Raw genomic sequence first — 12,198 nt, 5'->3', positions numbered from 1 at the left:
AAAACATTGGATTGTTTTACTTCTTCTTCTTCCCATAAATGCAAAACACCATTGTTGAACAATAAGAGTTTTGGCCAAGCTCCTTTTTTTGCTTGGGTGAGTTTTTGAGGTCCATTTCTATTGATTTTTATGTTTTGAGTTCATTTTAGCTTAGTCTAGCTAACCCGGGGTTGATTTGTGAAATCGTTAGAAGTTTAAAGACTTACCATGAATGCGATAAGTGTATTTGTGAACTTAGTTGTTAAATCCTTGAGTTTGAAGGTTAAGAATAAGTATGCTAATAAATGATTTTTGATAATTTTGAGTTTAAGGACCTATTTGAGAGTATAGTAAAATGTAATGTGAAAAATATAAAATGATAGAAATTTTGGGGCTAAAATGAAAACATAGAAAAATTGGCTAGTTTGGTTTTGCATGGATTGTGGTTAAATTGTGAATTTTTATTTAAGGACTTAATTGTACAAATGTTAAAGTGTTGAGGGTAAATTGCAAAATCACCTTATAAAGGGTTATGAGTTCGAATTAGTTATTTTAAGTTGACTTTGAAGGATTTAATTGAACAAAATTATTATTTAGATCAAGATGTGCAACAACCAGACTTGAATCGTGGAAAGGCCAAAGCTTCAGATTAGTCGTCGGTACCTTTTTGTGCAATCGTGTAGTCGAGGTAAGTTCGTTTAATGGTAAACTAACTAATTTTGTAATTTTATGGAAATTTTATTTATGTTGTGCTTTGTATAATCTCTTTGTTTATAAATTGTTAATTTATTATTTAGATGATAGTGTAAGTTTATGTAAATTAAGATAAGGTGTGTAAAACGTTGAGAATTATGGAATGATATGGAAACATGCCTCGTTTGAGCCTTACTAATACTTAGGATACAAATAACAAGTCATTAGGGATCATACGTTTTCGGGTGCTAGTCCTGGATGTCCTACAGGTGGCTGAGGTCCTGCATTTGTTGCAGATTCTCCACAGCTCGTGTGAGCAGGATTGTGTAGTCTAACATCGTAACCCATAGCTTATGTGAACAGGCCCAATTCATGACTCATGTGATCATTTCAGGCTACGATTATACTTACATGTACATGCATACTTTGTGTGAGGATGGTCCCGTTTATCCCAAGTAGATTTGTTTGGTTCAACGGGGATTAAAGTTTTAAGCAAAAGTTTGAGATGTATAAATATCACATTGGATAGATGTTGAATGTGTTATGTACAAGTTCACCAACTTGTGAGAATGGTGATTGAAAATAGGAATCTGAGATACACATGAGCATGATAATGGAATAATGCATTAACTTTATAAAATGAGCCTTTTTTTTTGGTAAGTTCTTGTTTACGTCTTATACGAGCTTACTAAGCATTATATGCTTATGTGTTTGTTTTTCTTTTCTTGTAGGTCATTAGAAAGCTCGATCAGTTGGAATTTCGTTGGAGCACAATCACACTATCCAATCATTGTTTTGGTAGCTTTCGGTTACATTGGTTAAGGTTATAAATAAAATGTAATAGGGCTTAAATGTAATGCCCCGAAAACTTTTACAATAAGATATTATCCTTGATATAGTAAAAAAGGAAATAAAGTGACAAAAAGGGAAATTTTGAGTTATGTCAAAATTGAGAAGTATATTATGATATATTAATTCAAGAAAGAACTAAATTGTAAAAGTGAGAAAAGTTTTGTTGCACAAGAGTAAATACTCAAAATTTGAGGGGTTAAAGTGTAAATATGAAAAAAGTTGAAGGACCAATAGTGTAAATATTTTAAGAGTGGAATGATCTAGAAACTAAGGAAAATGGATGCATTAGGACCAAATTGAATAGGTGAAGAACTATGAGGGACTAAATTGCAATTTTACCAAATTAAATGATGACTCAAGGATGGAATTTTAAAAGATAATAAAGGGCAAAATGGTCAATTGGAAGAGAGAGAAATCTAGAAAGCAATGATGATGTTGGAGATATTTTAGATTAAATAAATAAATAATAGTTTATTAATATTTTAATTTAATTTTTAAATGATATTTTATTATTTTATCATTATTTTATTTAGTATATATAAGGAAAGAAAGATGAAGAATCATCATCTTTTTCCCATGCACCCAACGTATGAAGAGAAAAGGAAGAAAGAAACTTTCTTTTCTTTACAATTTGGTCCTTCTATAAAAAATTCACGATTTTCACCTAAAAATCAAAAGAATTTCCTTAGCTACCAAGAGAGAAAAATGTTAAGGAGGCTATGGGAAGTTAAAATATCAAGTTGGATTCAAGAAATGGAGGCTGATGGAGAGAGAAAATCAAGATGAAGGTTGGAATCAATAGAACAAGGTAAGAACATCATGATTTCAATATATTTTTAAGTTCGATGTTATTGAAAAAGCTTGGGATTGATGTTAATGTAGAGTTTCCTTACATATGGTCCTATGTTCTTGATATGTTAATGAAGAGAAAATAAGAGAAAGTGAAGAGAAATAGTGTAGAGAAAGAAAATAAGGGTGTTATTAACATGGTAATTAATATCTTGCACTAAAACAGTTCTAGACAGCAGCAGTATTCTAACTTTGAAAAATCACCATAAATTGTAGAAATTGAATTAGAAGATTAAAAAAATATGGAATTAAATCTTATTGAGTCTAGGTTCTCATAGAAGAAACACTGTAAGCAATGGATTTGAAAATTTTGAGATATAATGAATTTTGTGAGACAAGGTCAGAATAAATTCGGGTTCCCTTGTTCAGACTTTTAAAAATCATAAAAAAATGAATAAAAATAATTATGGGATTAAATTTATATGTATAGAATCCTGAATGAGTCTAGTTTTATCAGAAACAAACTAGAACATCATTTGAATTCTGTACAAGGAGATAATTAATTTTTAGTGAAGAAGGGTCAGAACTGTCAGACAGCAGAACAGGGGTCACTTTAATGAATAAACTGTACTAATTGGATAAACAAAAAATTCTGAAAATTTTATGGTAAGAATATATGTGGGTCTAGTTTCATATAAAGTTTACAGATCTTAATTTGTACTTCTGTAACTCAAGAAATAAATAATTTAGTGACTATGACTCAAATGGACAGCTTTGAATATACATATAAGTAAATAGTGAAATTATTGATAATGTTACTTATAAGCATATTATATAAATTTAAGGATGTGGAATGGAGAGGAGGAGGAGGAAAATATATATGAATATTCAGCAAGCATGACTAATTTGCATGTTTTAGGCTTAAGGACTAAATTGAATAAAAGTAAAACTTTATGGGTAATTTTGTAAAAATGTCAAAAAATGACCAAGTTGCATGAAATGGATTAATTTTATTATTTAAATTACAAAATTGAATGAAATTATTAATTTAGTTCAAGATAGGGGGAAAACATGTTTTAGGGATTAAATTGAAAAGTGTTGAAATTATGGAAAAATTCTGATATTTTATAGAATTCATGGATTGTTATCAATATGTATGAGAATAATAGCTGGAAATAAGGATTAAATTGCAAGAATTTTATTTTCTTGCCCCTAAGGATGAAATCGTCATTAATTAAAAGTTTAGGGGCAAAATGGTAACTTTTCCTAGAGCATTAATTAAATGCATTAGAATATGAAATGAATGAAAATGATGATCAAATTTATTTATAAAGATCCAGACGACTCAAATATGAGACTTGATCGTGGAAAAGAAAAGATATCGGATTAATGAAATTATAAACACAAACAAGCAATGAGGTAAGTTCGTGTAACTTGAATTATATTCTTAAATGATTGAAATGTATGTTTTTGATATGAATATGATTTGAATGTTCATTATATGAAAATTAATGAAACATTGATATATTTGATAAAATGGGAAGAAATCCTGGTTGAATGAAAGGAAAATTCGATGGATCTCTGAAAAGGAATTGACAGTAAAAAGGATCTAGCCCGGACGGGTGATCCTATCCTGATATAGCCCTCCTGAAGAATATGTGTAAAATGGATTTAGCCCGGACGGGTAATCCGAATTAGGGTCTGAATTTAGCCTGGACTGGTAATTCAGATCCAAGCTCATTAGAGTAATTGTCGTTGCAGGGGATTTAGCCTGGACTGGTAATCCCGACAATACTCTATGAGTTTATATTACAGGGGATTTAGCCTGGACTGGTAATCCCACTGTAAGGATGAGGTTCGCGGGAGTGTGCTCTCTGATATGAAATGTGTAAGACCATGGTTGAAAGATACCATGGCAACCTGATATGAAATGTGTAAGACCATGGTTGAAAGATACCATGGCAACGTGATATGAAACGAATAAGACCATGGTTGAAAGATACCATGGCAACATGACGGGAAATGAATAAGACCATGGTTGAAAGATACCATGGCAACGTGACATGAAAAGAATAAGACCATGGTGGAAAGATACCATGGCAACATGACAGAAAATGAGTAAGACCATAGTTGAAAGACACTATGGCATCATGTCAAAGATAAATAAGACCGTGGATGGGAGACGCTATGATATCTATTCAACAATTGATATTCAGGTAATACGTATTAGATGACGAATGGTTACATGAAATGGTTGTGTGAAATGTTTACAAGAACTGGTCATATGGAAATATATGTACAAAATAGCTGTATGAAATAATTATGAAGATAGATAAACAAAATAAGAATAAGTACATGGAATATAATTTATGTTAAGTTTGATATAAACTTTACCGGAATAAATATACTTAAAATATATGGAAATGATGAAACATGAAATATTGATATAATGAAACGATTGATATATACTTATAAAGAAACGGTAATAGAATTAATATGTTTCATGACATGTACATATATGATTATTTGATACGTTGATACAAGGAAATTATGTAAGTAAAGACAATTATTAAACTCAAATGTGACATGTCGAGAAAATAAGTATATCAATGTTGAATTTATATGAAATATATGCAAGTATACTAACAATGATGTGGCTTGACACTTAGACAAAGGACAAGCTATTGATTGAATGGTAATATGTTTAATTACAAGAAGCATTGAAATGGTAAGTACTTAGATGAAAATAAAATTTAAGATTTTGCGAATTTTTTTTTATAATCTCGATTTAATTCCATTTGGTTTCTAGTGTGTGTTTGGGGCTTCGAGGGCCCAATAGAGAGACGTTATGATTATTTTCAAAATCTGAATAATAAATGACTCAGAATTATCTGAAAATGTTCAGTAAACTCCGGTAATGCCTCGTACCCTATTCTGGCAATGGATACGGGTAGGGGGTGTTACATTAAACATTATCTTGGCTTGTTTTGATTAGGTGCCAGGTCTATTTATATATTTTTTTTGTCCTTTTTAGGATGTTTTGTAAACATGGTGTAGATATGTGATTTTAAATTCTTATGCATGACATTCTGAAAGTGAGTAGTATTGGTTGTTTTGGCATGATTTGGAGTGTGTTTGAATGTGTTTGGTCTTATGAATGCTTATGGGAATGGTTTGGCTTGGTGCTAAAGTATGTGAGTTGAAAATGGCTTGTTTAGGGGACTTTTGTATTGCACACGACTTGAGACACGGGTTGTCACACGGTCATGTGTCACTTTTTATTTTAAGTGCAAGTTCCACACGGTCTAGCGCACAGCAGTGTATTCCAATTCAGAGTTACATGGTCTAAGTACACAGGCGTGTGGAGTAGCCACACGGGCTGACCTTTGTCACACGGTCGTATGACCCCTATTACTATTTTTTTTCAACTTTTACTGTTTCATATCAAATTGAACCCTAATTGTTTTTAAACTATTTTTAGGGCCCCGTAGGCTTAATTTAAAACCCATAAGTGTATTACACTATTGTTAATTTGAGTTATTGAAGGTTAGTATTATTTTTGAATAATTTTTCTGAATTGTATCGTGACACGCTGTGATCCTAATCTGGTAACGGAAACAGGCTAGGGGTGTTACATAAACCATGGTGATCGTGTTTGACTATTTGAGGAAGATTGAGATCAACATGCCTTATCGATTAAGGATTATCCTTAATCTTTTAGCCTTTATCCTTGGTGATTTATGTGTTGATGTTACTTGGTTTATCAGGCTTTATCTTGTAATAAATTTTGGAGCTTATTTATCCAAGATTATTATGGTATTAAGGTTGATTTTACATTTTTTATGTATACCTACATAATTGTTTTCCCCACAAGAAAACGAATCCTAGAAAAAGTTTCATTTCATCTCAAACCATGGTGATCATTTTTGGCTATTTCAAGAAGACTAAGATCAATATGCCTTATCAATTAAGGCTTATCCTTATCCTTTTAGCCTTTATCCTTAGTGATTTATCATTTCATCTCAAACCCTGGTGATCATTTTTGGCTATTTCAAGAAGACTAAGATCAATATGCCTTATCAATTAAGGCTTATCCTTATCCTTTTAGCCTTTATCCTTAGTGATTTATGTGCTGATGTTACTTGGTTTATCAAGCTTCATATTGAGATAAAATTTGGAGCTTATTTATCTAGGATTATTATGCTATTAAGGATGATTTTATCTCTACAAAAAATGATCTAAAAGGCTTTCTTATTTGAACTATAAATAAGCAACAATTCGCATGTTGAGGATGCATCTTTAGAGAGTGTTTGTGCTAATTTTATTGATTTATTTGCTATCAATTTTTCTAGTATTCTTGCACTTAGTTAACAAACATTATTTGTGAGAGTTAAAATTGTTTGTAAGTTAGGTGTTTAGGTGAGTGGTTGTAATAAGTTGGAGCTATATATTGGGGCTACAATTGTTTCTGTTATAAGCGTAGATTGAACTTTGGCCAATAAGTGGTTGGATCAATTGTTGAATAAACCATTCATTGAGTAAGGCTCCACATAATATGATTGTTTTCAAACTGTATTAACAAATATTATGTGTTTATCTCTCCTTATTTGTGCTGCTTTCATTTATGTTCTTTATGTTGTTCAAACTTAAGTCTGAACAACTATTTAGGCAACAATGAACAAGAAGTAAACTGACTATTTATTTTCAAGTGGTATCAGAGGAGGTTTCAAGAGTTGGTTGAAGACGATCCTACCATAATTGCTACCATGGAGGCTATGAAAGAAGGAAGTTTTATTTCTCGAGCACCTCTTCATGTTGGATCTTCAAACTATGCTTAATAGAAATCTCGGATGAGAGATTTTATTATGTTTATTAATGAAGATACATGGAAAGCTATTGAAGAAGGATGGACAAAGCCTGAGGTGATTAATGATGATGGAGTTGTTGGAATGATGGTACGCTCCGTGGCGTAGCAAGAAAATAATTTTACTGATCACAACTCATGAATCCATGTACAAGGAATGAACTTGTTTTGAAAAGGTTGCAAATATACCTCAAACGATTTGAAAAAGAAAAAGAAAACACTAGTATGGGTTGAAAACTCTGTCACGGTCGCAAACCTCGGCAGCAATGAAAGCATCCTAGGTTCTATGTGATCCACCCGGTAAACCCTCTCAAAAACCCTTTTAAAGAGTTTATATTGTCACGTTTATATTGTCTTAATTCATCTTATATATGGTATAACTTATCATAGTAATTTAATTTAAGAACAAAAATATATTTGTATTTATTCATATATATATATATACACACTATAGCAATATGAAGTTATAATTATAGAAAATATTCTTATATGACATAGTTGTACTCATGCCATTTATCACTATAAATATTAGACATATAACAAGTTATGTTTCTAAATAGAGCACGTAGTAAAAGTCAGATTAAGTCTTAATACGATTGGCATCGATATTATTGTCAGAATAGAAGGACATGAGTTCAAGTGCGCTGAAGTATATTATCCTCCTATTAAGGATTAAGGATGAGTTATAAATAGTTCTAAACATTATATTAAAAAGAACGGACATGTTAAAAATATTTTTTCAAATTATTATTAAAAATGAGATTAATGTTAAAAAAAATATGATAAAATTACATAAATGAATGAAAATTTTATGGTAGAATAACAATATTATCACCTTTCAAATTATTTAAGGAATCCTCAATATTAATTATATTAATGAATAAAAGCATATAATTGCATTAATAGTCAAAGATTAATTTTTAAAAAAATTAAGGAATTATAGATTCTCTGACCAATATATGAGACCATTTGGGTTTATGGTCAAAAGAAGCTTGTATTTAAATTAAATTTAAATATGTAATTTTCGTTTTTATTTTGATATCTAATACTTCGTGAAATCAATCTAAATATAGTAAATTATATTATACACGAAATCTAGGGGTTTCTTAGTTAAACGCCAACACCCTTTTATTTTATTTTCCGTGAACTCTACATTCAAAACATTGTAACAATTAGGAATATTTTTCGAAAGAATTTTATTTTTCTCAAAAAGTATTTTTCGTAAACTTTTTTAAAAAAATGCTTTGAAGCTAATTTTTAGCTTAAGAGAAGTACTTTTTCTCTCAAAAAGTAACTTGTTTAAAAATGTTTTTATCTCAAAAGTATTTCTTAAAAACAATATTAGACACACCCTAAATAGGTTTTCTTTTAAAAAAAGAAATAATCCATATGTGGCATAGTTAATTATTTTCCAAGTGGTATCTTTAAATATTTGATACATCATTGAAGATCATTGAAAATTCCGAATCAACAATCAATAATAAAATTTAAAATTTTGAATTAATGATTAACGAAAAATTATTTTATAAATCCTCCGTACCACATTATTTATGGTCTCTACCAATTAAAAATAAATACATCATCTTTTTTTTCCACATCATATGTACATTGAACTAAATTTTCAAACTATTTTTTTAATTGAAAAAAAAGATGATGTATTTATTTTTAATTGACAGGAACCAGGAATTATAAAATAATTTCTCATGGTAACATTAGAAGTTGTATTTAAGGAATTAATTAGGCAACTTAGGTATCAAAATAAACTTATTTACATTTAATAAATAGCAAAATTGGAAACAAATTAACTAAAAATTAAATATAGCCTCAAGATTTCAAAGATGATGGAATAAAAGGTAAAATAGAAAGATTTTTTATTTTCAAAAATTAAGATAAAAACATACAAACCTTTTTATACTATTAAAATGAATTAATATTTTATGAAAATCAAGTCAAATAATTCGTGATTAATTATATTAATATGGAAGGACACAATAACAGTCATTTATGCTTGTTTGTAATTTTGTTCTGTTATTTTCTTATTTTTGTTACTTGTAAACACGCAGCATTTTGGGACTTGGAAAACTCAACAAAACGGTGTGTTATGGTTGGGGTCTGAGTCGTGTCTAAACTACGCGTTTTGAGTGCTATATTGTTTAATGAAACGATGCGTATGGAATGGCACAACTGTCATAACGGCTTGCCAAATCGTTTCCCATAACCGTTGCTTCTTTCCCTCTTAAGCATGGTTTGAGGGGAGAAACTGTTATGAATTTACAACACAAAAATTTTACTTCTCTCTTGCCCTTCTCTTGATCTTCCTCCTCTCTTCCTTATTCTCAATATTATTTCTTTGCTTGTTATTTTCTCGTTTCAAACGTATCAGACCTTTTCGATCCTCCATGGTCGGTGAAGAAATGACAACCTAACTTCAGGAGGAGTTGGGTCATCTGCAACAGGAGGTGACTCAAGTTGCAAGTGGAGATTTCTCGATGGGACACTAAGCTCAACTCTCGTTTGAAAGAGGTCCGAGATGAGTCCAGAGGGGAGATCAAGGTTGAACTACAAACGTTATTTGAGCAGTATCTGGGACGCCAACCTTCAGTGCTTGTCACTAGTTCTTCTCAATACAAGAGGAAAGGAATACTGGGAGGTCCTCCACCGGGTTTCCCTCCAAAGGAAGCCTTGGTTGTTTCTCCTATGGTAGATCTAAGGTACATGATAACACCATCATGAGTTGGCAATGTGGAAACACCAATGAGACCCTTCAAACTGGAATGTCCAAGATTCGATGAAGTGGATTTCAAAGGCTGATTGCCCAAATTGGAGCAATATTTTAAAGATGATGGAGTCAGTGACAGTGCTAAAGTGAGGATAGTCATGTTGCATTTGGAAGGGAAGACTCTTGATTGGCACCACTTCTTTGCTCAGAGACAAGGCGGGCTGCGTTTGCTTACTTGGGACAACTACGTTCAAGGATTGAAGGAGAGGTTTGGGTCCAGCACCTTCCTTGACCCCCTGGTACACAGTTGGTCACTACCATGATATCTTTGTAAGTTTACTCAACCAGCTACAGCTACCCTAGAGCAATGCTTGGAGTATATTTACTAGCAATTTAAAGGTAGAAATTGGGTAGTATTTGCAATTATTCAAACCCAAAACCTCAGTTGAAGGATTTTTTTTTATTGCTCGCTAAGTTGAGAGCATTTTGATGAATAACCAGAAGAAAAATCCTCATGTAGGGAGTGGAGGGTACCCCAAGTTACCTACCCTGTTCCTTACCCCAAAAGCCATCACCACAACAAACCACCCACTAGTCAAAAGAGGCCTACTAAATCTCTCTCCCACAATGACATGGAAAAAAGGAGGAGAAAGGGCTTGTATTGTTGTGTGCTACCAAGTATACGAGGCAACACAAGCTGTACTCCAAGCAAAGTAAGTGCAGTTTTGGCACTTCAAAGGTTGAGTACTTAAATCATGTTATTTCCAAAAGAGTTGTAGCAATGGATAGAACCAAGGCTGACAATGTTCTTTAATGGCCAATTCCAGTTTCAATGAAGGAACTAAGGGGTTTCTTGGGCCTTTCTAGCTATTATCACAGATTCATTAAACATTATGGGACTATAGCCAAACCTCTGACTCAACTGTTGAAGAAGAAAGTACCTTGGGAATGGTTTGCCTTGGCTAATGAATCTTTTCAACAGCTTAAGCAAGTTATTTGTGCAGCACTTGTTCTAGCCTTGCCAGACTTCACTTCTAAATTTTGTGTTGATGCTAATGCATATGGACAAGGTGTGGGAGCCATGTTGCATCAGAAGGGAGGCCTTTGGCCTTTTTTAACAAAGCCCTTGGAGCCAAACACCAAGCCCTCTATATCTTTACAAGGAGATGTTGGTTTTCCTTTTGGCAGTAGTTGGAAGACGGTCCCAAATTTGTACTGATCACCAAAGCCTTCGGTTTTTGGCCGACCAACAAGCTATAACCGCTTTCCAACAGAAATGGTAGCCAAAATATTGGGGTACAACTATGTGGCAATTTACAAGAAAGGGTCCCAAAATGTGGTGGTTGTGCTTTGCCTAAATGGCCTTATGGATAGGAGGCTCAATTGTTACAATACACTAGGAGCACACTCATCTCCGATCTATGAAATAAGGCTCGAGATTCTTTGTTGTTGGACCCTAAACTCGACAAACTATGCCTTGACATTCAAGTGCAACCATCCTTACATCCCAAATATTCTTAGGATGGCAAAGAGCTGAGAAGAAAGGGGACACTGGTGATTGGAGATCATGGCAACTTGAGGAAAAAACTCTTTTAACATTTCCATGAGGGCGTCATTGGGGTTCACTCGAAGGTGCACGCTACTCGACATCATTTGGCTAGCCTTGTGTATTGGAAAAGGTTGACCAAGGATGTCAAGCAATGGGTGAGGGAGTGTCTGAGTTGTCAGAAGTGTAAATATGATCAAGCTGCTTATCTTGGTCTTTTACATCCCCTACCAATACCACAAAGGTCATGGACATCAATCAGCATGGATTTCATAGAGGGAACCACCTCTGGCAATAATTATTCAAAAAGCTTGGTACAAAACTGAATCTGTCCACAACCTATCATCCCAAGTCCGATGGCCAAACTGAGGTCCTAAATCGATGCTTGGAGAGTTATTTGTGATGTATGATAGGGGAAATGCCTGGAGAATGGGCATTGTGGCTGCCTCTGGCCAAATGGTGGATACCACCTTCCATACCTCCATTCAAACCTCTTCTCCCAAGATCGAATGAAGCAATTGACAGATCGAAAACGAAGTGATAGGTCCTTCAAGGTGATGGATTATGTCTACTTGAAGCTCCAACCATATAGACAGACTAAGGATAGTTCTCAATCAAAAACTCTCCCCTAAATTCTTTGGGTCTTGCTTGAAGCCAAGGTTGGCAAGACAGCATATCGCTTGCAGCTACCACCAAGGTCTTGGATCCACCCCACGTATCATATTTCTCAGCTTGAGAAACACATTGGGAAGGCCC

At 33.0% G+C, this 12,198-nt stretch overlaps 1 long non-coding RNA gene across 1 annotated transcript; it reads left to right on the top strand.

Moving 5' to 3' along the window:
• LOC121211296 (uncharacterized) lies at positions 1-1,652 on the top strand. Its single transcript, XR_005906610.1, has 3 exons — positions 1-96; positions 577-667; positions 1,404-1,652. It is a non-coding gene; the product is annotated as an uncharacterized lncRNA (long non-coding RNA).
• Positions 1,653-12,198: the final 10,546 nt, after the last annotated feature.

This window comes from Gossypium hirsutum, chromosome A12 (genome assembly GCF_007990345.1).
Source record: "Gossypium hirsutum isolate 1008001.06 chromosome A12, Gossypium_hirsutum_v2.1, whole genome shotgun sequence".
Lineage (NCBI taxonomy): Eukaryota > Viridiplantae > Streptophyta > Magnoliopsida > Malvales > Malvaceae > Gossypium > Gossypium hirsutum.
The sequence above is the reverse complement of the archived record's forward strand: the minus strand, read 5'-3'. Positions and strand labels throughout refer to the sequence as shown.